The sequence below is a fragment of the Halichoerus grypus genome, chromosome 4, assembly GCF_964656455.1.
Source record: "Halichoerus grypus chromosome 4, mHalGry1.hap1.1, whole genome shotgun sequence".
In the NCBI taxonomy this organism is placed as follows: domain Eukaryota; kingdom Metazoa; phylum Chordata; class Mammalia; order Carnivora; family Phocidae; genus Halichoerus; species Halichoerus grypus.
In genome coordinates, this window is record NC_135715.1 from 70641902 (window position 1) to 70655276 (window position 13375).

Consider the following 13375-nt stretch of genomic DNA (forward strand, 5'->3'; position numbering starts at 1 on the left):
AAAACCAGACTATAGTGATGAGAAGTCAGATGCTAGTTGTTGCTGGACAGGGGATTTGCAGGAACGGGGAATTTTCCTGGGGTGTTGGAAATGTTTTATATATCTTGCTTTGGGCGGTGGTAGATTGAATATTCAACTCTCAATACTCATTGAACTGAACACTTAATGGACTGTGCATATGTTAATTATACCTCAATTAAATCTTTTAAAAAGTTAAGCATATTTCTTTACTATGGGACTTTTCAGAGGCGTTAATCAAGCAAATATACATGGTACATCTTTAAGAAGGAGACAGGGTAGAGAGTGTTTCTTTAAACATATTTGAAGATGGGCCGCTCTTTGAAGGAACGTCAGGGAATAGAAGATGTTTTAGAGGATGTTTTGGCTTGCACATTGACCTTAGTGCATTTCACTGTGCTGTTTCCTGTTCCTTATTTCCTTCCTTCCGCTTGACATAGGGATGGACTGCTCATGCCAATCCATCTGGCAGGATGGTGAGCCACCTGCTGTGGCCCAATTCTCCTGCCTTCCCATTGTCAGCTCGGGTCCCCCAGTTGGCACCCTTGTCCATCCCAGGCCGTTGGATCACCACAGCCCATTGCCTTCAGTGGCAAGAGACCCAGCTGAACAGGGTGGAGCATGGCCATCTGATGTGTCTGCAAGACTTTTTGCCTCAATCAGTCCCATAGGTCATTTCTTCAGCCATGTATGTATCCATTCACTAGTTTACAACCTCCATTTATGTGAGCGTGTCTACGTGTCCGTCACTGTGTAATTCCCAGGAGACATCAAACTGAGTAAAGCACACTTCCTGCCTTAAGGGGGAGAGAGCCACATACACACAACTTTTAAACAATGCAAAACTGCAGCGTTGGAGTTGGTGCTGAAGGTCTTGCTTTTATCTTATTCCTTCCCCTGCTGATGTGCGGATTCCTTTTTCCTTCCATGGGTCCACCAAAGGCAAAAATAGCAATACCAAGCACCGAACACCGAAGGAGAATGATCACTTTGACCCAAGGGCTATCCGTTATAACAGAGACAGTCTACATGTCCACAAAGTGGTAGAATGGTGCAGTCTCCAGGACTTGCTGGGGATTTGCTCTACTTCGGTGGGCGCAGCAGCTAGGAAGGAAACTCAGAAGCTGGTACTCCAATGATGGGGTGACATATAGGTATCTAAGCCCTGCTCCCGATGAGTTCAATGGGTTTTTTCTTATTTGTGAGGAGGGCTTTATAGTTTTTGTAGAACAAGAGGGCCATCACACAAAATGACTCCTCACTTCTTACTCATTGTTCAGCTCAAGCATGTAATGTATTCTTTGCTTGAACTGGCAGTGGGGCAGGTGAAGAGGGCAGCAGGAACAGCCTGATATCGACCACGGCCATGGCTCTAGTGATTGCACTCACAAGCAGGCATCCAAGAGAGATGGTGAAGCTTCATGTGTTTTTCAAAGACTAGAAATTTCTTAGGGACCAGCATCTCTATTTGTCTACTTAAAAAAAATAATATGCAGCAATACTGACTTTGTACATATGTCTGGAGTGTTCTATGCATTTTAGTATACGTAGAGATTCATGTAACCACCATCACAACCAGCATAGACATCTTTAACACCCCAGAATTCTCCAGTGCTACCCCACTTTACTCACACCCTCATCCCACCCCCGACTCCTAACAACTAGTGATGTGTTCTTCATCACCATAGTTCTATCTTTCTGCATGAGATAAAGGAAATTGTTATAATACATAACTTTTTGAGTCTTGCTTCTTTCATGCAGGGTAATTTTGTCTGAAGATTTTTTTTAAGTAATCCCTACACCCATTGTGGGGCTCGAACTCACAAACCTGAGATCAAGAGTAGCACCCTCTACTGACTGAGCTTTAAAATAAGTATTACTAAATTTAAAATGGTTCCAAACTGAATCCATAAATGGCGATATAAATTTAAAAATACAGTCTTACAGTAAATAAATATAATATTACATATCATGGACATTTTGAATATTATGTTATAAGATACTGGATCTTGTTTAAATCCGTAGAGAATGTTGATTTTTTTTTTTAAGCAGACAATTGGCAGAATTGTGCTTAGGCTGCAAGTTCTGTCCAGATTTCTGTGGGCTGTGGTTCCAATGTCGGTTCCATTTGCAAAGTCTTTGCAGTGCTATTTAGATTTCTCCTGAATGCTCACCATCTCATGGTTGGTCTGGGGTCCAGATGGTGATGTATCTGTTAACTCAGTTCTCAAACTCTTTTGTATGTTGTTTGTGGTCAAATTTAAGCAAGCATAGCTTGGGGTGAGACCCCAAATTAGCAAAGAACTTCATGGGTTTGTTTTCCCAACCTCCTTTCTCTCCCTGATCTCTCTGGTATTTTCCAATTTTTCCTGGGTGTTCTCCTTTTTGTTCATCCATCCAGAAGGCTAGGGTTTTATTTACCCTGCTCTTCTGTGCAATTTCTGTGACTCTGTCCATGGCCTGGGCCAAGTGGTAAGTGCACACAGAGAAGAAAAAAACATGGTCTTGGGGCCATCCCTCCTTTAACTGGAGAGGAAGAGTCCCCTTCCTTGGCGTTTTCTATGCTGTGGAACTTCCATGCTGCTGCTGTCACCGCTGGAAGACCTCTTGCTCACATCTTGAGCCTGAACTAGCAGGTTCTGCTAGAGCTCTGTTCACCCTGGTGCTCACTTCTGGGTTTCAGGCTGCTTTGAGTCCTGTCCAGGGATCACCAAAAGGAAAGACGGGTAAACCCACAGGCAATTTAAAGGTTCTTTGAATTCTTTTTTTCTTCCTCAACTGACCTGCAACTTTTTACTTTTTAAAAAGTTCTCAAATAGCAGCTCTGTGCATTGCCCCCAGCTCTTATAGCTGTATTCAATGGGAGAAACAGGGTGGAGTGTGATTCCATCTCACCCTGAAATAGAACCTGCACATTGACTTTGGCTGAGCCATTTCCCCAATATCCTTTGGGCTCAGGACTGGGGACACTTCCCTAGTTACAAAGGTAGAATGGATATGTCATTACCGGCATTTATGATGGCAATTGCCAAATATGTGAATTTGTATGTCTGTGTGTATATGGTGCTAATTAAGTGCTGAAAAAAGGTGGCCGGCTATTATAGGCAATACAAAAGGGGCCAAATCCTTGTCCTAGACTCAAGTGGAGGTCACCGTGCTCTTATTCCTAGCCACTGCTGATGGGAGCACAGTCCTCTTCCCTGTTCAGCAATTATGGTAGTGTGGGTAACAGTTGGTCTGCAGCTCTATTCCTAAAGGCCTTTGGGCACATCGAATATTCTAGATGTGTTGCCGTCAGCCCTAAATCTCTTTGCAGGTCCCTTTGAAATTTTCTTTTCTTCTCTTTTCCTTTTATCCATTTCTTCCACCAGTCCTTTTATGGAGTAATATGACTTTAGGAAAGAGTGATTGGAGGCAAACTACAGAACGGGACAGTGGTGTGTGTATATGAAGAAATGAGGTTCTTACATGTTGCGTGTGTTGTGATCTAGGCTGGGGCAGTCTTTGGTGGGGAAAAAAAGAGCTGCAGTGCAGAAAAGTCTTAACTAATAAAGATACAGTTGTTCTTGCCAATGTCACAGCTTGCCCGCCATAAAATCTCATTAGTCCTGCCAGGTGAATGAAGAAATGTAAAGATTTGTGGCCCTGGTCTAACTAAGCCATTATCCCAAGCATGTCAGCTATGCGTTATGGGTCTATTTGAGGATTTCAATATACCTGTAGTAGGTTTGCTTTCTTTTCTTCTACTGGAGAAAAACATTCGTTCGGTTTTATTGTTTTGGATTTATTTTCAAGGAACTGAAACTGTCATAGCACTCCCTCCAAAAAAGTAAAAATACCAACCACTTGCCTCTTGCCCCCCAACACACACAGTTGTAAAGGAGATTTCTGCTTATGGAGTGACAGGGGTCAGCTTGGTGGGTGCACAAGTTGAGGCATTTGTGAATCTATCTGTGGTTGAAAAACACGCTGAGAATCTAAGAAAAACTCAGAGTCTCTGAAAAAGACATTATAAGTATTGTAATATTTCCCTTTTTTATATAGGTGGTGAGTCTAAGAAACATTCTCTCAATGAATGTTCACTAAATACCTCTGAGTGTATAGGAAATGTAGTGTAAGGCATCCACCAAGATCCTCACTCTCTCAGAGCTTGTGAGGACAAGCTAGCACTTGGGTGGCCATGTCTGAGCCTCCCCTCAGTCACCAGGTCAGAAAGTTTAGGTCAGTCTTCAGCTGCATGGGTTCCTCACTTCCCACATTCAACTGGTTGCCAAGTCCTCTTGATCCTATTTCCAAAATGCTTCTCAAATTTCCTTTGTTTTCTTTGTCCCACTGTTGCCTTGCTTTACCAGGCTATTACTGTAATTGCCTGGACTACAGCAATTTCCTCCCAACCAAGCTCCAGTCAAGTCACATATCTGGTCCCATGTCTCCCCTATTCAGAGTTCCTTCACGGTTCTTCATTATGTCCCCGAATAAGGCCTAACCTAACTCCTCAGCACATTATCCTGGTCCCAGCGTCGGCCCCGGCTTCTTCCTCTTTAATGTTTGTCTGCTACTGGACCGCTGGTATTAGTTGCTCTCTGCGAAGGCCATTATATTTTCCCACCCCTATGACTTTGTTCCTGCCATTCTTTTTTTATTTTTTTATTTTTTATTTTTTTTTAAGATTTTATTTATTTATTTGAGAGAGAGAATGAGAGAGAGAGAGAGCACATGAGAGGGGGGAGGGTCAGAGGGAGAAGCAGACTCCCCACTGAGCAGGGAGCCTGATGCGGGACTCGATCCAGGGACTCCAGGATCATGACCTGAGCCGAAGGCAGTCGCTTAACCAACTGAGCCACCCAGGCACCCTGTTCCTGCCGTTCTTCTGTTCATAATTTTTCTCTTCTTTTCCTTCCTAGTAAAATCAGATTTGTCCTTCAATGCCCAGCTTGGATGTAGTCTCTTCAGTGTGGCTAGTCACTGGTTATAGCTGCCATTTCTATGCTTCTGTAGAAACTTGTTTAGATATAATTCATTCACGCACTCATTCATTCATTTGATTATTCATGCGATGTATTCATTAAATAATACTTTGTTACGGGGCCATAAGCCAGCTGCCGAGAATGCAAAGGTAAGACATCATTCCTGTCCTTACCGGATGTAGTCCAATGGAGAGTTGAATTTGAGTATAAACATATGCAACGAGAGAAAATATAATGGCTATAATGGATTTGTGTACAAAGGGGTGTATGTGTGCGTGTGCGTGTGCGTGTGCATGTGCGTGTGAGTGTGTGTGTGTGTGTGTAGTCCAGGGCAAAAAGCCCCTAATCTGCCTGGGGGTTTCTGAAAGAGCTTCCAGAGCGCAAAACATTTGCGCTGAGACTCAATGGGGGGAGGGTTTGCCCGGTAGACAAGTGGCAGGTGGGAATTTCGGGTAGAAGAAAGGCACAAGCGAAGGCACTGAACTGTGACAGAGCAAGGCACCCGTGGGGCAGGAGAGCCCTCATTAACAGAGCACACGCGGGGAGAGGTGGCCGCGGGTTTGGTGGAAAATGGGCTGCACGTAAGCTAGCATGCCTGACAACCATGGATACCAAAGTGGAGACTGCAGGACTCCTGCACTGGGTGGGAGGTGAGAGCATGTGCCGTGATGAGATTCCAGGAGCAAAGCGTTTCAGGAAGATGTGTGCTTTTTAAGATGCAGATAAGAATGCCAATTTACGGTAAAGTCTGTTTCAACCATTTTTAATCTGAAGCATACTCTCGCTCCCCCGGTGATTGCAGTGTTAGTAAGAGAGCGAGGTATGTGTTTCTCAGTGCTTGGACAAGTATATAATTAGGTCTTCCCACTCACTTTCTCTTCTTCCTTCTCTTCCTGGAAATTGCCAGAAGATAGTACTTAAAGTATGTAAGTGTTGTTGAATGTTGACTGGAAATAGTAAGTTCTAAAATGTAAAAATAATTAGAAGAATATTATGTCTTATATATGTAGAGAGATACATAACTATAAAACATATATCTATAAGGTCTCTATATATTTTTATGTAACTATAAAAATATACCTATGAAACAACTACATTTATTTTATATTTAGACACGTGGCTCTTCATTATGTTTCTGCTTCCCACCTGCTGTGTGGACCATGGCTTACACACACACACACACACACACACACACACACACACACACACACAGCTTTTCCTTTCCTGCTATAACACATGATTGCTGGATCTGGACCCCACCCGCGCTGATTCGAAGGTGTTAGGTGGGGCCTGAGCGTCTGTACTTCTAGTCAGTTGTAACACAAGCCTCCGGGTGATGCTGACGCTGCCCATCAGGAGACCACCCCGAGTGGGGCTGCTCTATGTGTCACTATCTCCATCATTAAATTCAACACGGAAAACACTAATCCACACGTTACTTGCTGAGTTGAAAGGCATTTCAACCGATTATTGAGACTAATCATCGCTTTCAACTACCATCCAGGGCACAACGGTGTCTCCTCCAATGAGGCGTTAAGCAAAAGCAGATGACTGCAATTTCATGTCCTGATACTCACAGAAATAAGAAGTTGGATGTTCCGGTTTTACATTTTGTTAATTTTACATAAGAAATGATCCCATAATACAATATGAGATAATTTATCCTACACATAACAAATGACACACCCTTCTAAACCAACAGCGAATGCTGTGGGACTAAAGTAACTGGTCAGTTAAGCTTTTTTTACTTGACCTTCAACTGTAATTGTCACTGTTCTATATGTTCAATAAGCCTGTTTTTTTTTTCTTTTCAACTTTATCAAGGAATCATTTAGGTATAGTAAACTTCATTTAAAAAGCATACTATTCTAACCTTTTAAACTATGTACTAATTTACTAATGACTTATTAATTTAAAAATCTTTATTACTGCAAATAAAAAATAGTTGAAAAAGCCCTACACAATTGGGAATACTCTATGACCTTTGGAGGGAGTGAGAAACGAATATGATTTTATCTTACTGCGTGGAATCTACTGGACACAAGATAGAAAGGCAAGAGGGAGCAAATGGGAATTAGGATGAGACAGTCCACCAGGACATCGGAATAGCTTCCTGGAAGCCTGTGGGGACTCTGTCCTCTAGCACCTAAGAAAGGGGGAGGGAGGAAGCACCAGAGACCAGACACCTTTGGAACCTCAGGAATGCATCGGGTGCTCCTGAATTGGGCCCGATGTGCTCAGACAACAGAGGATTGGTCTAGGGAGCATTTTGGCTATGAGAATGGAGTGAGGGGGACAAATCTTTGTCATGCCTTTCCTGCCTGTCACTTCCTGTTCCCAATGTCCCCACCTTGGTCCAGGACCTCATCACCGCATACCTAGATTATTACTAAAAGCCATCCAACTTTTCTCCTTTCTTCTGGTCTCTCCCCACATGAAGCTCTCTTTCTTGTATCTGTGTTGGTGGCACTCACCAACCAACCAAACCTCAGGGACTCTCAGGGCGAAGTGAAACGTGTCAGCCTGGCATTAGAAGCCCTCAACCATGTCGCCTGGACCTGCTGGAGGAGCTTTGGTCATCTGGCTCATCTAATTTCAAACACAAATCACCTGTTCCCGATGAAGGGTTCTGTTTACCTGCCAGTACCTTCCCAGCTCCCCTTCCTGCTGGAACATTCCTTCATTTTCCTTACCTTCATTTCATGGTCTATGTGCAGTTCTCTATCAACTTTACGGACACAGCGAAGACCTGATTTCCTCAGGTTCTGTAGCTTTTGTGGTCCGAGCTACTTACTTTATACATAATCGTGAAGCTTTGGATTTGTAATTAGTGCTTCGTGAGCGTATATTCTCTCAAATGCAGTATAAACTAGTTGAGCTCAGGGTTGCCTGGGTGGCTCAGTCGGTTAAGCATCTGCCTTCAGCTCAGGTCATGATCCCAGGGTTGTGGGATTGAGCCCCGTATCAGGCTCCTTGCTCAGTGGGGAGCCTGCTTCTCCCTCTGTCTGCCACTCCCCCTGCTTGTGCTCTCTCTCTCTGACAAATAAATAAAAATTTAAAAAAACAACTTTTAATAACAAAATAATAATAATAAACTAGTTGAGGTCAGAGACCACATGGTAGAAAGCGTCCTGGGTGTAGGATTGCAATATAATAAAAAATAATACCCTAAGTGTGTAACTTGATGGCTTGTTGATACTTTTCACATAAATAAACCCACCAATCTGAAAAACAATCCTTTTTTAGACCATATGTCTTTTTTATTTTTAAAATATGCTAAATATTTTTCTAGGCACTAAGGGAAATGCCATGGGCAGTGATAATAACAGCGAATATTTTGGGGGTTCTTACTGTGTGTCAGGCACCGTGGGTCTGGCTGGTACTAGGGTTATCCCCATGATCCGGCCGAGGAAAGCAAGACACAAGGAGGTGAAGTCAGAGCCAAGGTCAGACAGCTTGGGTCAGGCAGCTGGGTCTGATGCCCAAGAACTTACCCACAGCACACACTACGTATCATTCATATAAGGAGCATGTGAGATGTAGGCCGTGTTGAGGAATAAGTAGCAGAATTGTAATAAAGGCCAGAGAAAAAGATCTTGAAGACCATGTCAAGCTTTATGCTTGACAGATGGTGAGATGGAACCTATCTTCTGTATAAGGAAGGTGTTGTGGTCTAACGAACTCGGGAGAGACAGAGTTCATTATCTGCAGAGCCTATTTTTAGATGCTGTTTCTTATGTTATTATAAGGAAAATAGAAAGTCTCCAGTTTGATTATGATAAGTATGACCTTAATCATTATTTTTTAAGATCCTTACCCAAAGTCTGTGCATTTGGCTGAGTTTTTCATTAAAAATCTCCTTTTTGGACTTAGCAAATGCTTAGTCTTTTCCACTTCAATAGTTGGAAATTCTCCCTGGGGGTTCCTAAGCTCTTTAAATATTTTTAGGTTGCCAGCTTTCTTCTGTTGGCTCTCCAGGAAGCCAATTTGGTTCAGAAGCCCCTGAGACTAGCCCAGCTCCATCTTTTGCACACCCATTGCATCACAATAAAATGCCGCCTAATTACTGCCTTTGTGGGGTCCCAGAGGCTGGGTATTTGTCTCCAGGCTATGCTGTGGACTATAAACTCTTCTCAGATGAAAGATAAACCTCTTCATTATTTAAATCTCCAGGTCTTGTAACAAGAGTTTACTCCCACCAAATTGTTTCCAGTCTTGGGAGCGGGCTGATCAAATGAGACAATGTAATTCATCCCGAGATAATTTCTAATGGGACCAGTGTAAGGGAATGTCCCTTTCTACTGGTGCCCAGATCTAAAGAGGGATCCCAAAAAATCAAATCCTTTTATTTATTTTGTTTCCTCATTTCTGGTATGAGAAGGAGTTCAGAGGTGAATAGTGGAGGAAGTGTTACTTTGTTTCCTATGAAGATGCAAAGTCAAAGGTCTAATTATAGTTACACCCTGGATTTTTGCTGGATATTTTCTTCCAATAATGACTTCTTTAAGAAATTTGAGCCAATAGCTAAACCTATGTTTTTACTGGAAACCAAGTACTTTTAATAGACATGAAATATATCACACTGGGGAAGGTAATTTATGCTTATTTGGTTAACCCTAAAATGAAACGAATGGAGCACTATTTGCAAGGGCACCACTGGAATTAAATGGAAGATTCTTTCCTGATCATCAGTGGGAAAAATTATAGGATTGGCCACTTGTAGATTTCGTGCTTCTGAGTTTTTTGTTTTGTTTTGTTTTATAAAGGTATTCAATTTTGTAATCCCAATGACGTAGGAACTTACTGCGGAGTTTCGGAGAAGCAGATCTTAGCAGAGAAACAGCGACGAGAAATAGGGCTCTGTGCTGCTCCGGCTTCTCCTCCATGCTCACCATCTTTTCCATCATACACATACTGCCCGTGTGGAGGTCGGCCACGGATGTGATGGAAGGACTTTAGGATCTTTGTGGTTCAAGGTCCAACGCCTGGACCTCTTTCCCAAGCGATCTCAGACATACCGTGCTTATGCACCTGCCAGTTCTGGAACAAACCTGTAGTCTCTACAGTGGTGGTTCCCAATCTTAGCTGCACGTTAGAACCACTTGGGGAAGGTCAAAAACTACGGATGCCCGGGCCCTTCCCCATCTCCCCCCACCCCCACTAAAATTTTAATTGGTCACAGTGGGGTCTAGGCACCTGTGTATTTAAAGTACTTTATCCAGGTGATGCTCACCTCCCACCCCGGCCTGCTGTAGAGATGGCAGCAACCGGGTGTCACAAAGGCAATAATATGCTGCAGAATTATTGAATGACTGCAGCGGAAGACGCTGCCAAAGTAAAAAGATGGTAACGAGTATGATTCTCATTATTTTGCTGAAAAAGATCGCTAAGATCAGACATCTGTGTATTACCATCCCGGTTACAAAGCACTTTCACACACACCCCAGGGTTCTGTCCCCATGAGCACCCTGTGAAGCAGATAGGGAAGGTATTACTATGCGCATATTTTATAGGTGAGAAAATGTAGCTCAGAAGGGCTGAATGACAGGCCCAAGAGGACACAGCTGTGTCGTTAGCAGCCTTGGGTTAGAATCCAGGTTTCTGATTGCTGTTCCCTTGCAATAAATCAGTAGTATTATAAATTAGAATCCCATACAATTCTAGTTACTGTGTGACACCCAAGCAGTCACTTAACTTTTCAGGATCCTCATCCATAAAATGGGGATAATACTCGTACTTATCTTACAGGGCTGCTCTGGGATCAGATGACATAAGGCTTCTTATAGACGATAAAACTCAGTATCAAGATAAGCTGTTGCTATTATTATGAACTAGAGGGAGAAAGCAATAGTTTGAGAGAGGTCAGGTTATTTCTAATGCTGTTCTCTAGCAGTTGGGATTTTAAATTAACACCAAAGTGTAAGTTGTTGCCTTGTTAATATTTTATTCTTTCCAAGATGGTCTGCGTATATTTCTGGCCTGGTTTACTCTTGAATTTACCAGCCAGGACCGCAGCATTGACCTGAGAAGACTGGGTTTCCCAGGATCAAAGAAGTGTCTGAGAGTGAGCCACTGAATCCATTTTGAATTCACACTTCCCTTCCTGCTGAACTCCTGACTTTTCCGGCTCATGCTGGCATCTGCAGCAGCTGCTGCGTGTGTTCTTAACCCTTGAAGTCTGTAACATGTCATATTACCTCATTTTGGCTCCCTGGGCCTGTTTTGGAAGGCCCTGAATGAGTCATGTGGGGTACTTGATCAAAAATCACTTGAACACCTCTGTCCATTTGCTCTACACTGGGCCTCACTTTGGAGAGTAGACCCAGGCTAGGAGAGAGACATCTGAGGGATGTCTGAGGTTTCTCCCATCAGAGATGAAATAAGGAATCAGTTAAGAGAAGGGATGTGAGAAATGAGTTTTTTCAATCCCATTTAACATCATTCCGTCCACTGTCAGTGAGACACCTGATGGTACTTAGTTGTAGTTATAAAGACACTCCTTATTTATGAAAATAGGTCATTTATACCTTTTTAAGAATTTATCACTGTCAACTTCTGCTTTTTTTTCATGATTCTCTCTAGCACAACGCTCTACATACAATAGATTTTCAGTAAATATTGTCAGGAACTTCTTTTCCTATGACATTCATTCATTTATTTATTCATATAAGAAACATTTATTAGGTCTTGACTTTACGTCAGGCACTCTGCAAGGGCTGAGGATACACAACCTTAGTCAGAGTCCCCATTCTCAGGGGGACTGATTTAGGAGAGAAGCAGAGATGTGAGCAGATGACTGGAATCAGCAGGAGTGCTATGATGGGGGAGACACAGAATTCTATGGGGCTCAAGGAAAGGGACTGGGGCCAGGGAATGGGTTCCAGAGGGAAAGTTTGAGCGGATTCTTGCAAAGCAAGGAGGAGCTGGTAAGGTGAGAAGGACAGTTGTGGGGGGGGGGTGGTTACAGGCAGAAGGAGGAGGTATATAGGCACCAAGGTCTGGGAGCATGAAGAGGTTGGAGTGAAGAGAGGAAGAAAAAACAAGAACAACCAGGTCACCATATACTCTGAACTATAGCCTGTAGGCCAGTGTTTTCCCACATTCATTAGTAGTTCATGAATTCAATTTAAAACAAAAAGGAATATTAGAGTAGTAGTAAGAGTGAGTTTTGTTTCAGAAACTTTCATGTGTGTGAGATCTATGAGTGCGTGTGTGTGTATGAGTGGTATGTACATATATATGTATGCCTGTACTGAGTACAGGGTTTTATGATAAAAAAAAAAAAAGTTTGAGAAATTCTGCTGTAGGCTGGAAGTGCCATTGGTATTTACTCAGAGGAGTGACACATGAGTAGATTTTCATCTTAGCACAATTATGCTGACTGCAGTATGTAGAATGGAGTTCAGTGGCTGGAGTGCAACGTGGTGGCAAGTGCTGGAGCACCTGTCTTGTAGGATGAGGTAGGATCCACATGTTGTGAATAGCAGATCGATGAGATAGAAGGAGCATGGGTCCCTGGTGAATATGAACTGCTGTACCAGCCCTGCACTACCTATCCAGACTTCCAAATGAGAGAGAAATAAATCTCTAGTCTAATTGAGCCCACTATTATTTGGGTTTGTAATGATAGACTAACCAATAGTCTCAACTCTTATCTTTTTTTTTTTTTTAAGATTTTATTTATTTTTGACAGAGAGAGACACAGCAAGAGAGGGAACACAAGCAGGGGGAGTGGGAGAGGGAGAAGCAGGCTTCCTGCTGAGCAGGGAGCCCGATGCGGGGCTCGATCCCAGGACCCTGGGATCATGACCTGAGCCGAAGGCAGACGCTTAATGACTGAGCCACCCAGGCGACCCTAGTCTCAACTCTTATGCCAGCCTATGCCAGATGGACTTTAAGAGGGCCCATAATAATCCTTACCTCCTAATAGTCACACTTCTGGGTAATCCTTCTCCTTTGAGTATGGGTGGGATCTGTGACTTGCTTCTAACCAGTAGAATATGCAAGATGAATAGATTACTAGATACTATCCATGAATAGATTACTGAAGATTCTGACTATCAAGTCTTGCTATCAAAGTCTCACCTTTGCCGGTTTTGATGAAGCGAGTTGGCATATTATGAGCTGTCTTGTGAAGAGGTTCCAATAGCAGAGAACTGAAGGCAACCTTTGGCTGACAGCCAGCAAGGAACAAAGGCCCTCAGTCCAACTGCTTGAGAAGAGCTGAATCCTGCCAATGACCATGTGAGCTTGGAAGTGGGTCCTTCCCAGTCAAGCTCTCAGATGAGACCCCAGCCCTAGCCAACACCTTGATTGCAGCTTCAAGAGACACCCTGAAGTAGAGAACCCAGCTGAACTGTGCCTGGATTCCTAACCCACAGAAACTGAGA

The 13375-nt window shown here is 43.1% G+C and overlaps 1 protein-coding gene across 1 annotated transcript in view; it reads left to right on the forward strand.

The window, feature by feature from the left end:
* Window positions 1-13375, forward strand: part of KATNAL1 (katanin catalytic subunit A1 like 1) — a 198102-nt gene that overhangs the window by 57004 nt on the left and 127723 nt on the right. The window lies entirely within an intron of this gene.